General features: G+C 42.7%; 12 non-coding genes across 12 annotated transcripts; all 12 read left to right on the top strand.

The window, feature by feature from the left end:
• The first annotated feature begins 651 nt into the window (after nt 1–651).
• Nucleotides 652–733, top strand: trnas-gcu. The gene has a single exon. It is a non-coding gene; the product is annotated as a tRNA-Ser (tRNA).
• Nucleotides 734–1,303: 570 nt separating this feature from the next.
• Nucleotides 1,304–1,385, top strand: trnas-gcu. Its single transcript has one exon. It is a non-coding gene; the product is annotated as a tRNA-Ser (tRNA).
• Nucleotides 1,386–1,865: 480 nt separating this feature from the next.
• On the top strand, nt 1,866–1,947 carry trnas-gcu. The gene has a single exon. It is a non-coding gene; the product is annotated as a tRNA-Ser (tRNA).
• Nucleotides 1,948–2,516: 569 nt separating this feature from the next.
• On the top strand, nt 2,517–2,598 carry trnas-gcu. Its single transcript has one exon. It is a non-coding gene; the product is annotated as a tRNA-Ser (tRNA).
• Nucleotides 2,599–3,078: 480 nt separating this feature from the next.
• On the top strand, nt 3,079–3,160 carry trnas-gcu. Its single transcript has one exon. It is a non-coding gene; the product is annotated as a tRNA-Ser (tRNA).
• Nucleotides 3,161–4,227: 1,067 nt separating this feature from the next.
• trnas-gcu lies at nt 4,228–4,309 on the top strand. The gene has a single exon. It is a non-coding gene; the product is annotated as a tRNA-Ser (tRNA).
• A 739-nt stretch (nt 4,310–5,048) lies between these two features.
• Nucleotides 5,049–5,130, top strand: trnas-gcu. Its single transcript has one exon. It is a non-coding gene; the product is annotated as a tRNA-Ser (tRNA).
• A 5,624-nt stretch (nt 5,131–10,754) lies between these two features.
• trnas-gcu lies at nt 10,755–10,836 on the top strand. Its single transcript has one exon. It is a non-coding gene; the product is annotated as a tRNA-Ser (tRNA).
• A 568-nt stretch (nt 10,837–11,404) lies between these two features.
• On the top strand, nt 11,405–11,486 carry trnas-gcu. Its single transcript has one exon. It is a non-coding gene; the product is annotated as a tRNA-Ser (tRNA).
• A 652-nt stretch (nt 11,487–12,138) lies between these two features.
• trnas-gcu lies at nt 12,139–12,220 on the top strand. The gene has a single exon. It is a non-coding gene; the product is annotated as a tRNA-Ser (tRNA).
• A 1,443-nt stretch (nt 12,221–13,663) lies between these two features.
• Nucleotides 13,664–13,745, top strand: trnas-gcu. The gene has a single exon. It is a non-coding gene; the product is annotated as a tRNA-Ser (tRNA).
• Nucleotides 13,746–14,940: 1,195 nt separating this feature from the next.
• Nucleotides 14,941–15,022, top strand: trnas-gcu. The gene has a single exon. It is a non-coding gene; the product is annotated as a tRNA-Ser (tRNA).
• Nucleotides 15,023–15,721: the final 699 nt, after the last annotated feature.

Genomic DNA, 15,721 nt, shown 5'->3' on the forward strand with positions numbered 1-15,721 from the left:
CGCAATCCTAGAGTGACTAATAAGATTCAGTCAATGGTGGGATTTGAACCGAAACACATAAACACACTTAATCAAGCACTTGAGACCACTACGGCCATGACAACACGTTTGTTAAATGTCTCGTGGGATCGACACATGGCCTTGCCATTGCTCTGCCTAACTTTCATTGATTTCAATCAGGGTTTTACATACAGCAACTACAGTTTTTTGAAAGTCATTTGCCACTACCAAAATTCAGGATGGGGTGGCAGACTGCTAATCCATTGGTCTGCATGCATAGGTTAGATGGAACAATTAAAATTCTGTGCTAACTGGAAGATTTTGACTTTCACAAACACTGGTGCTGACTGCCACAGCTAGAGCACAGGACTTGGTATCTGAGTGGTAAAGGCGATCGATGTGTAGTGGCTGTTATTTCCTCTCATGGCCCCACATGAATATTGAATCTGCTAATCTAATAGGATTCAGGTTTGTACTTCTGGTGGGATTTGAACCGACACCTCAACACACTTAATCAAGCACTTTGCCACTGGCACTGTTTGTTAAATGTCTCGAATCGACACATGGCCTTGCCATTGCTCAAACATTGATTTCAAAATTTACTACAGCAACTACAGTTTTTGAAAGTCATTTGCCACTACCAAAATTCAGGATGAGGTGGCCGAGTGGTTAAGGCGATGGACTGCTAATCCATTGTGCTCTGCATGCATGGGTTCGAATCCCATCCTCATCGTGTAACAATTACATTTCTGTGCTTTATTTTGGCACTGGAAGATTTTTTTACTTTCACAAACACTGGTAAAATTGCTGACTGCCACAGGGAGAGCACAGGACTTGGTATCTGAGTGGTGAAGGCGATGAACTGCATGTGTGGATTATAACACCAACCTCTTCACAAAACATTTGTTATTTCCTCTCTTACATGGCCCCACATGAATATAGAATCCCTGCGCAATCCTAGAGTGACTAATAAGATTCAGGTATTGAAGAATAGCTTCACCAAGGGTAACCTCAATGGTGGGATTTGAACCGACACCTCAACACACTTAATCAAGCACTTGAGACCACTCGGCCTGACAACACGTTTGTTAAATGTCTCGATGGGATCGACACATGGCCTTGCCAGTGCTCTACCAAACTTCATTGATTTCAATCTAGGGTTTACAACACGTTTGTTAAATGTCTCGATGGGATCGACACATGGCCTTGCCATTGCTCTGCCTAACTTTCATTGATTTCAATCAAGGGTTTACATACAGCAACTACAGTTTTTTGAAAGTCATTTGCCACTACCAAAATTCAGGATGAGGTGGCCGAGTGGTTAAGGCGATGGACTGCTAATCCATTGTGCTCTGCATGCATGGGTTCGAATCCCATCCTCATCGTGTAACAATTACATTTCTGTGCTTTATTTTGGCACTGGAAGATTTTGACTTTCACAAACACTGGTAAAATTGCTGACTGCCACAGCGAGAGCACAGGACTTGGTATCTGAGTGGTGAAGGCGATGAACTGCATGTGTGGATTATAACACCAACCTCTTCACAAAACATTTGTTATTTCCTCTCTTACATGGCCCCACATGAATATAGAATCCCTGCGCAATCCTAGAGTGACTAGTAGGATTCAGGTATTGAGAATAGCTTCACCAAGGGCAACCTCAATGGTGGGATTTGAACCGAACACCTCAACACACTTAATCAAGCACTTGAGACCACTCGGCCTGACAACACGTTTGTTAAATGTCTCGATGGGATCGACACATGGCCTTGCCATTGCTCTGCCTAACTTTCATTGATTTCAATCAAGGGTTTACATACAGCAACTACAGATTTTGAAAGTCATTTGCCACTACCAAAATTCAGGATGAGGTGGCCGAGTGGTTAAGGCGATGGACTGCTAATCCATTGTGCTCTGCATGCATGGGTTCGAATCCCATCCTCATCGTGTAACAATTACATTTCTGTGCTTTATTTTGGCACTGGAAGATTTTGACATTCACAAACACTGGGAAAATTGCTGACTGCCACAGCGAGAGCACAGGACTTGGTATCCGAGTGGTAAAGGCGATGAACTGCATGTGTGGATTATAACACCAACCTCCTCACAAAACATTTGTTATTTCCTCTCTTACATGGCCCCACATGAATATAGAATCCCTGCGCAATCCTAGAGTGACTAATAAGATTCAGGTATTGAAGAATAGCTTCACCAAGGGTAACCTCAATGGTGGGATTTGAACCGACACCTCAACACACTTAATCAAGCACTTGAGACCACTCGGCCTGACAACACGTTTGTTAAATGTCTCGATGGGATCGACACATGGCCTTGCCAGTGCTCTACCAAACTTCATTGATTTCAATCTAGGGTTTACAACACGTTTGTTAAATGTCTCGATGGGATCGACACATGGCCTTGCCATTGCTCTGCCTAACGTTCATTGATTTCAATCAAGGGTTTACAATACAGCAACTACAGTTTTTTGAAAGTCATTTGCCACTACCAAAATTCAGGATGAGGTGGCCGAGTGGTTAAGGCGATGGACTGCTAATCCATTGTGCTCTGCATGCATGGGTTCGAATCCCATCCTCATCGTGTAACAATTACATTTCTGTGCTTTATTTTGGCACTGGAAGATTTTGACTTTCACAAACACTGGTAAAATTGCTGACTGCCACAGCGAGAGCACAGGACTTGGTATCTGAGTGGTGAAGGCGATGAACTGCATGTGTGGATTATAACACCAACCTCTTCACAAAACTTTTGTTATTTCCTCTCTTACATGGCCCCACATGAATATTGAATCCCTGCGCAATCCTAGAGTGACTAGTAGGATTCAGGTATTGAGAATAGCTTCACCAAAGGCAACCTCAATGGTGGGATTTGAACCCGAACACCTCAACACACTTAATCAAGCACTTGAGACCACTCGGCCTGACAACACGTTTGTTAAATGTCTCGATGGGATCGACACATGGCCTTGCCATTGCTCTGCCTAACTTTCATTGATTTCAATCAAGGGTTTACATACAGCAACTACAGATTTTGAAAGTCATTTGCCACTTCAAAATACAGGATGAGGTGGCCGAGTGGTTAAGGCGATGGACTGCTAATCCATTGTGCTCTGCATGCATGGGTTCGAATCCCATCCTCATCGTGTAACAATTAAATTTCTGTGCTTTATTCTGGCACTGGAAGATTTTGACTTTCACAAAACTGGTAAAATTGCTGACTGCCACAGCGAGAGCACAGGACTTGGTATCTGAGTGGTGAAGGCGATGAACTGCATGTGTGGATTATAACACCAACCTCTTCACAAAACATTTGTTATTTCCTCTCTTACATGGCCCCACATGAATATAGAATCCCTGCGCAATCCTAAAGTGACTAAAAGATTCAGGTATTGAAGAATAGCTTCACCAAGGGCAAGAATGGTGGGATTTGAACCAACACCTCAACACACTTAATCAAGCACAGACCACTGGCCTGACAACACGTTTGTTAAATGCCTCGAATCTTGCCATTGCTCTGCCAACATTGATTTCAATCTAGGGTTTACACAGTTTTTTAAATTCATTTGCCACTTGGATGATCTGAGTGGTTAAGAATGGACTGCTAATCCATTGTGCTCTGCATGCATGGGTTCAAATCCTCATCTGTAACAATTACATTTCTGTGCTTTATTTTGGCACTGGAAGATTTTGACTTTCACAAACACTGGTAAAATTGCTGACTGCCACAGCGAGAGCACAGGACTTGGTATCTGAGTGGTGAAGGCGATGAACTGCATGTGTGGATTATAACACCAACCTCTTCACAAAACATTTGTTATTTCCTCTCTTACATGGCCCCACATGAATATAGAATCCCTGCGCAATCCTAGAGTGACTAGTAGGATTCAGGTATTGAGAATAGCTTCACCAAAGGCAACCTCAATGGTGGGATTTGAACCGACACCTCAACACACTTAATCAAGCACTTGAGACCACTCGGCCTGACAACACGTTTGTTAAATGTCTCGATGGGATCGACACATGGCCTTGCCAGTGCTCTACCAAACTTCATTGATTTCAATCTAGGGTTTACAACACGTTTGTTAAATGTCTCGATGGGATCGACACATGGCCTTGCCATTGCTCTGCCTAACTTTCATTGATTTCAATCAAGGGTTTTACATACAGCAACTACAGATTTTGAAAGTCATTTGCCACTACCAAAATTCAGGATGAGGTGGCCGAGTGGTTAAGGTGATGGACTGCTAATCCATTGTGCTCTGCATGCATGGGTTCGAATCCCATCCTCATCGTGTAACAATTACATTTCTGTGCTTTATTTTGGCACTGGAAGATTTTGACTTTCACAAACACTGGTAAAATTGCTGACTGCCACAGCGAGAGCACAGGACTTGGTATCTGAGTGGTTAAGGCGATGGACTGCTAATCCATTGTGCTCTGCATGCATGGGTTAGAATCTCATTGTATAACAATTACAATTCTGTGCTTTATTTTGGCACTGGAAGATTTTGACTTTCACAAACACTGGTAAAATTGCTGACTGCCACAGGGAGAGCACAGGACTTGGTATCTGAGTGGTGAAGGCGATGAACTGCATGTGTGGATTATAACACCAACCTCTTCACAAAACATTTGTTATTTCCTCTCTTACATGGCCCCACATGAATATTGAATCCCTGCGCAATCCTAGAGTGACTAATAGGATTCAGGTATTGAGAATTAGCTTCACCAAGGGCAACCTCAATGGTGGGATTTGAACCGACACCTCAACACACTTAATCAAGCACTTGAGACCACTCGGCCTGACAACACGTTTGTTAAATGTCTCGATGGGATCGACACATGGCCTTGCCAGTGCTCTACCAAACTTCATTGATTTCAATCTAGGGTTTACAACACGTTTGTTAAATGTCTCGATGGGATCGACACATGGCCTTGCCATTGCTCTGCCTAACTTTCATTGATTTCAATCAAGGGTTTTACATACAGCAACTACAGTTTTTTAAATTCATTTGCCACTTCAAAATACAGGATGAGGTGGCCGAGTGGTTAAGGCGATGGACTGCTAATCCATTGTGCTCTGCATGCATGGGTTCAAATCCCATCCTCATCGTGTAACAATTAAATTTCTGTGCTTTATTTTGGCACTGGAAGATTTTGACTTTCACAAACACTGGTAAAATTGCTGACTGCCACAGCGAGAGCACAGGACTTGGTATCTGAGTGGTGAAGGCGATGAACTGCATGTGTGGATTATAACACCAACCTCTTCACGAAACATTTGTTATTTCCTCTCTTACATGGCCCCACATGAATATAGAATCCCTGCGCAATCCTAAAGTGACTAGTAAGATTCAGGTATTGAAGAATAGCTTCACCAAGGGCAACCTCAATGGTGGGATTTGAACCGACACCTCAACACACTTAATCAAGCACTTGAGACCACTCGGCCTGACAACACGTTTGTTAAATGCCTCGATGGGATCGACACATGGCCTTGCCATTGCTCTGCAGAACTTTCATTGATTTCAATCTAGGGTTTACATACAGGAACTACAGTTTTTTTAATTCATTTGCCACTTCAAAATACACGATGAGGTGGCCGAGTGTTTAAGGCGATGGACTGCTAATCCATTGTGCTCTGCATGCATGGATTCGAATCCAAACCTCATCGTGTAACAATTAAATTTCTGTGCTTTATTTTGGCACTGGAAGATTTTGACTTTCACAAACACTGGTAAAATTGCTGACTGCCACAGCGAGAGCACAGGACTTGGTATCTGAGTGGTTAAGGCGATGGGCTGCTAATCCATTGTGCTCTGCATGCATGGGTTAGAATCCCATCCTTGTATAACAATTAAAATTCTGTGCTTTATTTTGGCACTGGAAGATTTTGAATTTCACAAACACTGGTAAAATTGCTGACTGCTACAGCGAGAGCACAGGACTTGGTATCTGATTGGTGAAGGCGATGAACTGCATGTGTGGATTATAACACCAACCTCTTCACAAAACATTTGTTATTTCCTCTCTTACATGGCCCCACATGAATATAGAATCCCTGCGCAATCCTAGAGTGACTAATAACATTCAGGTATTGAAGAATAGCTTCACCAAGGGTAACCTCAATGGTGGGATTTGAACCGACACCTCAACACACTTAATCAAGCACTTGAGACCACTCGGCCTGACAACACGTTTGTTAAATGTCTCGATGGGATCGACACATGGCCTTGCCATTGCTCTGCCGAACTTTCATTGATTTCAATCTATGGTTTACATACAGCAACTACAGTTTTTAAATTAATTTACCACTTAAAAATACAGGGTGAGGTGGCCGAGTGGTTAAGGCGATGGACTGCTAATCCATTGTGCTCTGCATTCATGGGTTCCCATCCTCATCGTGTAACAATTAAATTTCTGTGCTTTATTTTGGCACTGGAAGATTTTGAATTTCACAAACACTGGTAAAATTGCTGACTGCTACAGCGAGCACAGGACTTGGTATCTGATTGGTGAAGGCGATGAACTGCATGTGTGGATTATAACACCAACCTCTTCACAAAACATTTGTTATTTCCTCTCTTACATGGCCCCACATGAATATAGAATCCCTGCGCAATCCTAGAGTGACTAATAAGATTCAGGTATTGAAGAATAGCTTCACCAAGGGTAACCTCAATGGTGGGATTTGAACCGACACCTCAACACACTTAATCAAGCACTTGAGACCACTCGGCCTGACAACACGTTTGTTAAATGTCTCGATGGGATCGACACATGGCCTTGCCATTGCTCTGCCTAACTTTCATTGATTTCAATCTAGGGTTTACATACAGCAACTACAGTTTTTTAAATTCATTTGCCTCTTAAAAATACAGGGTGAGGTGGCCGAGTGGTTAAGGCGATGGACTGCTAATCCATTGTGTTCTGCATTCATGGGTTCCCATCCTCATCGTGTAACAATTAAAATTCTGTGCTTTATTTTGGCACTGGAAGATTTTGACTTTCACAAACACTGGTTAAATTGCTGACTGCCACAGCGAGAGTACAGGACTTGGTATCTGAGTGGTGAAGGCGATGAACTGCATGTGTGGATTATAACACCAACCTCTTCACAAAACATTTGTTATTTCCTCTCTTACATGGCCCCACATGAATATAGAATCCCTGCAATCCTAGAGTGACTAGTAAGATTCAGGTATTGAAAGAATAGCTTCACCAAGGGCAACCTCAATGGTGGGATTTGAACCGACACCTCAACACACTTAATCAAGCACTTGAGACCACTCGGCCTGACAACACGTTTGTTAAATGCCTCGATGGGATCGACACATGGCCTTGACAGTGCTCTACCAAACTTCATTGATTTCAATCTAGGGTTTACAACACGTTTGTTAAATGCCTCGATGGGATCGACACATGGCCTTGCCATTGCTCTGCAGAACTTTCATTGATTTCAATCTAGGGTTTACATACAGAAACTACAGTTTTTTTAAATTAATTTGCCACTTAAAAATACAGGGTGAGGTGGCAGAGTGGTTAAGGCGATGGACTGCTAATCCATTGTGCTCTGCATTCATGGGTTCAAATCCCATCCTCATCGTGTAACAATTAAATTTCTGTGCTTTATTTTGGCACTGGAAGATTTTGACTTTCACAAACACTGGTAAAATTGCTGACTGCCACAGCGAGAGCACAGGACTTGGTATCTGAGTGGTTAAGGCGATGGGCTGCTAATCCATTGTGCTCTGCTTGCATGTGTTAGAACCTCATTGTATAACAATTAAAATTCTGTGCTTTATTTTGGCACATAAGATTTTGAATTTCACAAACACTGGTAAAATTGCTGACTGCTACAGCGAGAGCACAGGACTTGGTATCTGATTGGTGAAGGCGATGAACTGCATGTGTGGATTATAACACCAACCTCTTCACAAAACATTTGTTATTTCCTCTCTTACATGGCCCCACATGAATATAGAATCCCTGCGCAATCCTAGAGTGACTAATAACATTCAGGTATTGAAGAATAGCTTCACCAAGGGTAACCTCAATGGTGGGATTTGAACCGACACCTCAACACACTTAATCAAGCACTTGAGACCACTCGGCCTGACAACACGTTTGTTAAATGTCTCGATGGGATCGACACATGGCCTTGCCATTGCTCTGCCGAACTTTCATTGATTTCAATCTATGGTTTACATACAGCAACTACAGTTTTTTAAATTAATTTGCCACTTAAAAATACAGGGTGAGGTGGCCGAGTGGTTAAGGCGATGGACTGCTAATCCATTGTGCTCTGCATTCATGGGTTCCCATCCTCATCGTGTAACAATTAAATTTCTGTGCTTTATTTTGGCACTGGAAGATTTTGAATTTCACAAACACTGGTAAAATTGCTGACTGCTACAGCGAGAGCACAGGACTTGGTATCTGATTGGTGAAGGCGATGAACTGCATGTGTGGATTATAACACCAACCTCTTCACAAAACATTTGTTATTTCCTCTCTTACATGGCCCCACATGAATATAGAATCCCTGCGCAATCCTAGAGTGACTAATAAGATTCAGGTATTGAAGAATAGCTTCACCAAGGGTAACCTCAATGGTGGGATTTGAACCGACACCTCAACACACTTAATCAAGCACTTGAGACCACTCGGCCTGACAACACGTTTGTTAAATGTCTCGATGGGATCGACACATGGCCTTGCCATTGCTCTGCCTAACTTTCATTGATTTCAATCTAGGGTTTACATACAGCAACTACAGTTTTTTAATTAATTTGCCACTTAAAAATACAAGGTGAGGTGGCCGAGTGGTTAAGGCGATGGACTGCTAATCCATTGTGTTCTGCATTCATGGGTTCCCCATCCTCATCGTGTAACAATTAAAATTCTGTGCTTTATTTTGGCACTGGAAGATTTTGACTTTCACAAACACTGGTTAAATTGCTGACTGCCACAGCGAGAGCACAGGACTTGGTATCTGAGTGGTGAAGGCGATGAACTGCATGTGTGGATTATAACACCAACCTCTTCACGAAACATTTGTTATTTCCTCTCTTACATGGCCCCACATGAATATAGAATCCCTGCTCAATCCTAAAGTGACTAGTAAGATTCAGGTATTGAAGAATAGCTTCACCAAGGGCAACCTCAATGGTGGGATTTGAACCGACACCTCAACACACTTAATCAAGCACTTGAGACCACTCGGCCTGACAACACGTTTGTTAAATGCCTCGATGGGATCGACACATGGCCTTGCCATTGCTCTGCAGAACTTTCATTGATTTCAATCTAGGGTTTACATACAGGAACTACAGTTTTTAAATTCATTTGCCACTTCAAAATACAGGATGAGGTGGCCGAGTGTTTAAGGCGATGGACTGCTAATCCATTGTGCTCTGCATGCATGGGTTCCCATCCTCATTGTGTAACAATTACATTTCTGTGCTTTATTTTGGCACTGGAAGATTTTGACTTTCACAAACACTGGGAAAATTGCTGACTGCCACAGCGAGAGCACAGGACTTGGTATCTGAGTGGTGAAGGCGATGAACTGCATGTGTGGATTATAACACCAACCTCTTCACAAACATTTGTTATTTCCTCTCTTACATGGCCCCACATGAATATAGAATCCCTGCGCAATCCTAAAGTGACAGTAGATTCAGGTGAAGAATAGCTTCACCAAGGGCAACCTCAATGGTGGGATTTGAACCGACACCTCAACACACTTAATCAAGCACTTGAGACCACTCGGCCTGACAACACGTTTGTTAAATGTCTCGATGGGATCGACACATGGCCTTGCCATTGCTCTGCCTAACTTTCATTGATTTCAAACTAGGGTTTACATACAGCAACTACAGTTTTTTAAAGTCATTTGCCAATTAAAATAAAGGATGAGGTGGCCGAGTGGTTAAGGCGATGGACTGCTAATCCATTGTGCTCTGCATGCATGGGTTTGAATCCCATCCTCATTGTGTAACAATTAATTTCTGTGCTTTATTTTGGCACTGGAAGATTTTGACTTTCACAAACACTGGTAAAATTGCTGACTGCCACAGCGAGAGCACAGGACTTGGTATCTGAGTGGTTAAGGCGATGGACTGCTAATCCATTGTGCTCTGCATGCATGGGTTAGAATCTCATTGTATAACAATTACAATTCTGTGCTTTATTTTGGCACTGGAAGATTTTGACTTTCACAAACACTGGTAAAATTGCTGACTGCCACAGCGAGAGCACAGGACTTGGTATCTGAGTGGTGAAGGCGATGAACTGCATGTGTGGATTATAACACCAACCTCTTCACAAAACATTTGTTATTTCCTCTCTTACATGGCCCCACATGAATATAGAATCCCTGCGCAATCCTAGAGTGACTAATAAGATTCAGGTATTGAAGAATAGCTTCACCAAGGGTAACCTCAATGGTGGGATTTGAACCGACACCTCAACACACTTAATCAAGCACTTGAGACCACTCGGCCTGACAACACGTTTGTTAAATGTCTCGATGGGATCGACACATGGCCTTGCCAGTGCTCTACCAAACTTCATTGATTTCAATCTAGGGTTTACAACACGTTTGTTAAATGTCTCGATGGGATCGACACATGGCCTTGCCATTGCTCTGCCTAACTTTCATTGATTTCAATCAAGGGTTTTACATACAGCAACTACAGTTTTTTGAAAGTCATTTGCCACTACAAAATTCAGGATGAGGTGGCCGAGTGGTTAAGGCGATGGACTGCTAATCCATTGTGCTCTGCATGCATGGGTTCGAGTCCCATCCTCATTGTGTAACAATTACATTTCTGTGCTTTATTTTGGCACTGGAAGATTTTGACTTTCACAAACACTGGTAAAATTGCTGACTGCCACAGCGAGAGCACAGGACTTGGTATCTGAGTGGTGAAGGCGATGAACTGCATGTGTGGATTATAACACCAACCTCTTCACAAAACTTTTGTTATTTCCTCTCTTACATGGCCCCACATGAATATTGAATCCCTGCGCAATCCTAGAGTGACTAATAGGATTCAGGTATTGAGAATAGCTTCACCAAAGGCAACCTCAATGGTGGGATTTGAACCCGAACACCTCAACACACTTAATCAAGCACTTGAGACCACTCGGCCTGACAACACGTTTGTTAAATGTCTCGATGGGATCGACACATGGCCTTGCCAGTGCTCTACCAAACTTCATTGATTTCAATCTAGGGTTTACAACACGTTTGTTAAATGTCTCGATGGGATCGACACATGGCCTTGCCATTGCTCTGCCTAACTTTCATTGATTTCAATCAAGGGTTTACATACAGCAACTACAGTTTTTTAAAGTCATTTGCCACTACCAAAATTCAGGATGAGGTGGCCGAGTGGTTAAGGCGATGGACTGCTAATCCATTGTGCTCTGCATGCATGGGTTCGAATCCCATCCTCATCGTGTAACAATTACATTTCTGTGCTTTATTTTGGCACTGGAAGATTTTGACTTTCACAAACACTGGGAAAATTGCTGACTGCCACAGCGAGAGCACAGGACTTGGTATCTGAGTGGTTAAGGCGATGGACTGCTAATCCATTGTGCTCTGCATGCATGGGTTAGAATCTCATTGTATAACAATTAAAATTCTGTGCTTTATTTTGGCACTGGAAGATTTTGACTTTCACAAACACTGGTAAAATTGCTGACTGCCACAGCGAGAGCACAGGACTTGGTATCTGAGTGGTGAAGGCGATGAACTGCATGTGTGGATTATAACACCAACCTCTTCACAAAACATTTGTTATTTCCTCTCTTACATGGCCCCACATGAATATAGAATCCCTGCGCAATCCTAGAGTGACTAATAAGATTCAGGTATTGAAGAATAGCTTCACCAAGGGCAACCTCAATGGTGGGATTTGAACCGACACCTCAACACACTTAATCAAGCACTTGAGACCACTCGGCCTGACAACACGTTTGTTAAATGTCTCGATGGGATCGACACATGGCCTTGCCATTGCTCTGCCTAACTTTCATTGATTTCAATCAAGGGTTTACATACAGCAACTACAGATTTTGAAAGTCATTTGCCACTACCAAAATTCAGGATGAGGTGGCCGAGTGGTTAAGGCGATGGACTGCTAATCCATTGTGCTCTGCATGCATGGGTTCGAATCCCATCCTCATCGTGTAACAATTAAATTTCTGTGCTTTATTTGGCACTGGAAGATTTTGACTTTCACAAACACTGGTAAAATTGCTGACTGCCACAGCGAGAGCACAGGACTTGGTATCTGAGTGGTTAAGGCGATGGACTGCTAATCCATTGTGCTCTGCATGCATGGGTTAGAATCTCATTGTATAACAATTACAATTCTGTGCTTTATTTTGGCACTGGAAGATTTTGACTTTCACAAACACTGGTAAAATTGCTGACTGCCACAGCGAGAGCACAGGACTTGGTATCTGAGTGGTGAAGGCGATGAACTGCATGTGTGGATTATAACACCAACCTCTTCACAAAACATTTGTTATTTCCTCTCTTACATGGCCCCACATGAATATAGAATCCCTGCGCAATCCTAGAGTGACTAATAAGATTCAGGTATTGAAGAATAGCTTCACCAAGGGTAACCTCAATGGTGGGATTTGAACCGACACCTCAACACACTTAATCAAGCACTTGAGACCACTCGGCCTGACAACACGTTTGTTAAATGTCTCGATGGGATCGACACATGGCCTTGCCAGTGCTCTACCAAACTTTCATTGATTTCAATCTAGGGTTTACAACACAACTACAGTTTGTTAAATGTCTCGCCACTGGGATCGACACATGGACTGCTAATCCATTGTGCTCTGCATGCATGGGTTCGAATCCCATCCTCATTGTTTAACAATTACATTTCTGTGCTTTATTTTGGCACTGGAAGATTTTGACTTTCACAAACACTGGGAAAATTGCTGACTGCCACAGCGGAGCACAGGACTTGGTATCTGAGTGGTTAAGGCGATGGACTGCTAATCCATTGTGCTCTGCATGCATGGGTTAGAATCTCATTGTATAACAATTACAATTCTGTGCTTTATTTTGGCACTGGAAGATTTTGACTTTCACAAACACTGGGAAAATTGCTGACTGCCACAGCGAGAGCACAGGACTTGGTATCCGAGTGGTAAAGGCGATGAACTGCATGTGTGGATTATAACACCAACCTCTTCACAAAACATTTGTTATTTCCTCTCTTACATGGCCCCACATGAATATAGAATCCCTGCGCAATCCTAGAGTGACTAATAAGATTCAGGTATTGAAGAATAGCTTCACCAAGGGTAACCTCAATGGTGGGATTTGAACCGACACCTCAACACACTTAATCAAGCACTTGAGACCACTCGGCCTGACAACACGTTTGTTAAATGTCTCGATGGGATCGACACATGGCCTTGCCAGTGCTCTACCAAACTTCATTGATTTCAATCTAGGGTTTACAACACGTTTGTTAAATGTCTCGATGGGATCGACACATGGCCTTGCCATTGCTCTGCCTAACTTTCATTGATTTCAATCAAGGGTTTTACATACAGCAACTACAGTTTTTTGAAAGTCATTTGCCACTACCAAAATTCAGGATGAGGTGGCAGAGTGGTTAAGGCGATGGACTGCTAATCCATTGTGCTCTGCATGCATGGGTTCGAATCCCATCCTCATCGTGTAACAATTACATTTCTGTGCTTTATTTTGGCACTGGAAGATTTTGACTTTCACAAACACTGGGAAAATTGCTGACTGCCACAGCGAGAGCACAGGACTTGGTATCTGAGTGGTTAAGGCGATGGACTGCTAATCCATTGTGCTCTGCATGCATGGGTTAGAATCTCATTGTATAACAATTACAATTCTGTGCTTTATTTTGGCACTGGAAGATTTTGACTTTCACAAACACTGGTAAAATTGCTGACTGCCACAGGGAGAGCACAGGACTTGGTATCTGAGTGGTGAAGGCGATGAACTGCATGTGTGGATTATAACACCAACCTCTTCACAAAACATTTGTTATTTCCTCTCTTACATGGCCCCACATGAATATAGAATCCCTGCGCAATCCTAGAGTGACTAATAAGATTCAGGTATTGAAGAATAGCTTCACCAAGGGTAACCTCAATGGTGGGATTTGAACCGACACCTCAACACACTTAATCAAGCACTTGAGACCACTCGGCCTGACAACACGTTAGTTAAATGTCTCGATGGGATCGACACATGGCCTTGCCATTGCTCTGCCAAACTTTCATTGATTTCAATCTAGGGTTTACATACAGCAACTACAGTTTTTGAAAGTAATTTGCCACTCAAAATTCAGGATGAGGTGGCCGAGTGGTTAAGGCGATGGACTGCTAATCCATTGTGCTCTGCATGCATGGGTTCAATCCCATCCTCATCGTGTAACAATCACATTTCTGTGCTTTATTTTGGCACTGGAAGATTTTGACTTTCACAAACACTGGGAAAATTGCTGACTGCCACAGCGAGAGCACAGGACTTGGTATCAGTGGTGAAGGCGATGAACTGCATGTGTGGATTATAACACCAACCTCTTCACAAACATTTGTTATTTCCTCTCTTACATGGCCCCACATGAATATAGAATCCCTGCGCAATCCTAGAGTGACTAATAAGATTCAGGTATTGAAGAATAGCTTCACCAAGGGCAACCTCAATGGTGGGATTTGAACCGAATCAAGCACTTGAGACCACTGGAAGATTTTTGACAACACGTTTGTTAAATGTCTCGATGGGATCGACACATGGCCTTGCCATTGCTCTGCCTAACTTTCATTGATTTCAATCAAGGGTTTACATACAGCAACTACAGTTTTTTAAATTCATTTGCCACTTAAAATACAGGATGAGGTGGCCGAGTGGTTAAGGCGATGGACTGCTAATCCATTGTGCTCTGCATGCATGGGTTCGAATCCCATCCTCATCGTGTAACAATTACAATTCTGTGCTTTATTTTGGCACTGGAAGATTTTGACTTTCACAAACACTGGGAAAATTGCTGACTGCCACAGCGAGCACAGGACTTGGTATCTGAGTGGTTAAGGCGATGGACTGCTAATCCATTGTGCTCTGCATGCATGGGTTAGAATCTCATTGTATAACAATTACAATTCTGTGCTTTATTTTGGCACTGGAAGATTTTGACTTTCACAAACACTGGGAAAATTGCTGACTGCCACAGCGAGAGCACAGGACTTGGTATCCAGTGGTAAAGGCGATGAACTGCATGTGTGATTATAACACCAACCTCTTCACAAAACATTTGTTATTTCCTCTCTTACATGGCCCCACATGAATATAGAATCCCTGCGCAATCCTAGAGTGACTAATAAGATTCAGGTATTGAAGAATAGCTTCACCAAGGGTAACCTCAATGGTGGGATTTGAACCGACACCTCAACACACTTAATCAAGCACTTGAGACCACTCGGCCTGACAACACGTTAGTTAAATGTCTCGATGGGATCGACACATGGCTTCTTGCCAGTGCTCTACCAAACTTCATTGATTTCAATCTAGGGTTTACAACACGTTTGTTAAATGTCTCGATGGGATCGACACATGGCCTTGCCATTGCTCTGCCTAACTTTCATTGATTTCAATCAAGGGTTTTACATACAGCAAC

The sequence above is a fragment of the Oncorhynchus gorbuscha genome, unplaced genomic scaffold (genome assembly GCF_021184085.1).
Source record: "Oncorhynchus gorbuscha isolate QuinsamMale2020 ecotype Even-year unplaced genomic scaffold, OgorEven_v1.0 Un_scaffold_8055, whole genome shotgun sequence".
Classification (NCBI taxonomy): Eukaryota; Metazoa; Chordata; class Actinopteri; order Salmoniformes; family Salmonidae; genus Oncorhynchus; species Oncorhynchus gorbuscha.